Source organism: Haliotis rubra, unplaced genomic scaffold (genome assembly GCF_003918875.1).
Source record: "Haliotis rubra isolate DU_JTF1 unplaced genomic scaffold, ASM391887v1 Scf870, whole genome shotgun sequence".
In the NCBI taxonomy this organism is placed as follows: Eukaryota; Metazoa; Mollusca; class Gastropoda; order Lepetellida; family Haliotidae; genus Haliotis; species Haliotis rubra.
The window spans coordinates 139,121-142,473 of record NW_025767602.1 but is presented as its reverse complement, the minus strand read 5'-3'; positions in this window follow the sequence as shown (position 1 = coordinate 142,473).

Below are 3,353 nucleotides of genomic sequence, written 5' to 3'. Positions count from 1 at the left end.
AAACATCAAACCCTTAATCTATGGTATAACCGGATGTTATAATGTTCGCAACTACCTGCAAGTTTGAACTGAATTTGTAACATAGATATGTTATACAGAGGGTATCGAAACATCTTGGTCTATGTCCTTTTACTGTTGTACATGATTGTATAGGAGAATGAGCCTCAACTATCATATTCTTGCTACTGCTATTATAACTCAGTTATTATTGCGGTTTAAGTTCCAGATTCCTTTGAAATTCATAGCCATACCATGAACTGGTGATCGGGAGATTTAACGTAGTCAGTGGTCTCACAAAAGGCAACAGTCTACGGCATGGTATGACTGATATTTTGTTCAAAAAACTAATCCACTGACACTGTGCTAAAGATGTGGACCCAGGGTTGAATGTGTCAGCACCTCACTGTTAATTGTAAGAGGCGAAAAATTAGTAAGGAGTTGGTCCCAAGAAAAATAAGCTGGCCTCAAGGGACGATATAATGCCTCGGGTTTTCAGGTTCGTTGACTTGGTTGATGGCGTGAGTCTTTGCTTGTAATATCTATCACTGGATTGTCTGGTACAGAACCAAGTCGTCCTATAGCTTCAATATTGGCAATGACAAATCTGTATGATTCAAAAAGATCTCTTCGTGAATCTTCAGCAATTATTCCCAGTCGCTGTACAATCTTACACCACACACGGAGGCTTTAAAACAGGTAGGTTGACACTGATTTTCTTATCGTGTGGTCGGACGATTTGTAAGTCACGAATGCATTGTTCACCCGGATCTAACGTATTGAGTTACATTAATATTACGTCCCCATTGAATTCCCTTGATGTTAGTCACACAGGCAATTTGGAATACTGCCCAGATAATTTGTCAGCTTGAACTAGTATACAGACCAATAAAGTATGGATACACTAATCAACTTCGATAACAAAGCGATATGTCGTCTGAAGTCACATAATAATTATCATAAATATTATTGTTCACGTTCATATAAGCATTATTATCATATTATTAATATCATTATTATAATTGGATATTTATATAGCGCGCATATCCACGCAACTCGTACATGCTCAAGGCGCTGTTTATATAAATGTTCGGGTATAAAGCACTTGTTTCGGGATTCCTAAGACTTGGGTATAAACATATTTGTACAGCAATATTGTCCATTAGCGAAGGCCTTATACTGACTATCATTTATTTAAAAAGCGTTGATAACATCTGTAGCATTAGTTGATGAAATGCAATAATCAATTAAGCTGGCATTTAAAACCCCAGTGATTGATTAATCCAGTGATCGAGGGCGTCAGTTCGAAAATGCTCATCAGCAATATAGAATAAGTGACAGAATATTATTCAATGGCGCATCAATAATTTTGCAGCTATTCCAGGCGAAGCAGTATAGAGGCCAAATATACTACATACACCAGTTGAATTCTTTCATTTTATTATTGACACTATGTTACTCCTGTACTATACCAACAATAATAGTCGTCCTCGTAAGAATATGAGCCGTTTTTCAACCTACCAATACTTCATTACTTACTTACAATAAGTACTTAATACTATAAATATCACCCTCAACCAAAGATACTGGACCACTGTCGAAATGGTGAAGGCCAACAAAAGCACTCTCAAATTGGTCACACCATTCAAGATCCTATTTCTTTCATAACAGGAATATTGACGAGGGAATATGCACATATATGATCAATCATTTCATGACTTTCTTTTAGAAATATTCCAATATGGAAGGCATGAAGGCACTTTTACATATCCACTGAACAATGTCTCGCCAGCAATGATGATTATGTCTTGCCACAGATCTCTTTGCTGTATAACAGTCTGTGAATTGATCTCATAATAACACGAAATGTCAAAAATTTTCAGGTCTGTGATATCAGATGTATCTTTTAAAATTCGTGGAATCTATGTTATCAAACATACATAAGAAGAGGTGTGTGTCTGGGGATGTTTGTAGCCTAGAGGTTATTTGTTCGCTCGTCACGCCGAAGACCCGATGTCAAAGGTGAAACCAAAGTGGTAAACGTTCTTAGAGAACAAGGGCCGCGTGCATAACTGTGTGCGTGGCAGACATACTGCTCATTGTGACGCTTAAAAACACTCGTTGACTCAAAATACCACTAGCAATGCCTTTGTCTGAAACATATAATTATGCCGTTTCTACATTACTTAATTACAGTAGTGCATATGTTCGCCCCTCGTTGGTAGAGCCTAAACGGGGAGGTGAGTAGCTTAGTGACCAAAGCATTTGCACGTCACAACGAAAACCCGGGTTCGAATCCCCACATGGGTATGATGTGTGAAGCCCATTTTTGGTGTCCCCCGTCGTGATATATCATATTGCTGGGATATTGCTAAAAGCGGTTTAAAACTGAACTCACTACCTCACTCACTATAAAATAAACCTTCAACATTCCAGAAACCACATGCAAATTTACGTGTCGTCACTGAGGCCGTGCCACGACTGCTGTTCCTGGGTTGTCCGCCAGTCGCATGTCCACGACGCCTTACTGTCCACGGATGTTGTGAGTCCGAGTCAATACAAAGGACGTCGCATATTAGTTAGTGTAAGTAGCCACGTAGACCTTTCCCGTAGAGCCGCAGGGTTGTCTCCCTTCCATCGTGTTACGTCCCCGTGGACTCTTCGCCCTTCTCCTGGGTTTGGGTGAGTGAGTTTGGCTTTACGCCGCTATTTATGGTGGCTGATTAGGGCCATCGCTTTCTCGCCTTAGAATTCAGAGGCGAGAAAGCGAGAAAGCGATATCACGAGACGAGAAAGCGATAACACGAGACGAGAAAGCGATAGCACGAGACGAGAAAGCGATAGCACGAGACGAGAAAGCGATAGCACGAGACGAGAAAGCGATAGCGCGAGACGAGAAAGCGATAACGCGAGACGAGAAAGCGATAACACGAGACGAGAAAGCGATACCATTACGCGAGAAAGCGAGAAAGCGATAGAGCGAGAAAGCGATAAAGCGAGAAAGCGATAGAGCGAGAAAGCGATAGAGCGAGAAAGCGATATTACCCACAATTCAGTGCTGTCTGCGCATGATCGACTGCAAACGGGAGCTCAGGCGCCATCGTAGTTTCTGGATAGTATTAAATGGTTTTCAGTAATGTTCTTGCCCACGAATGGCGGTGTATGACTAGACATTTAGAAAATATCTTATAGAGATGTAGACTTTCTTTTGACATGCAATTTGCACGTATGCAATAGTCATATCGTGAAATAACGGAAACGTTCATTTTGTGATGTGACTTAAGGAATTACATATTTTTTGACATAACTGGCTTCGAATTGTCTTAACCAGCTTAATCACGCCAACCAATTGAATT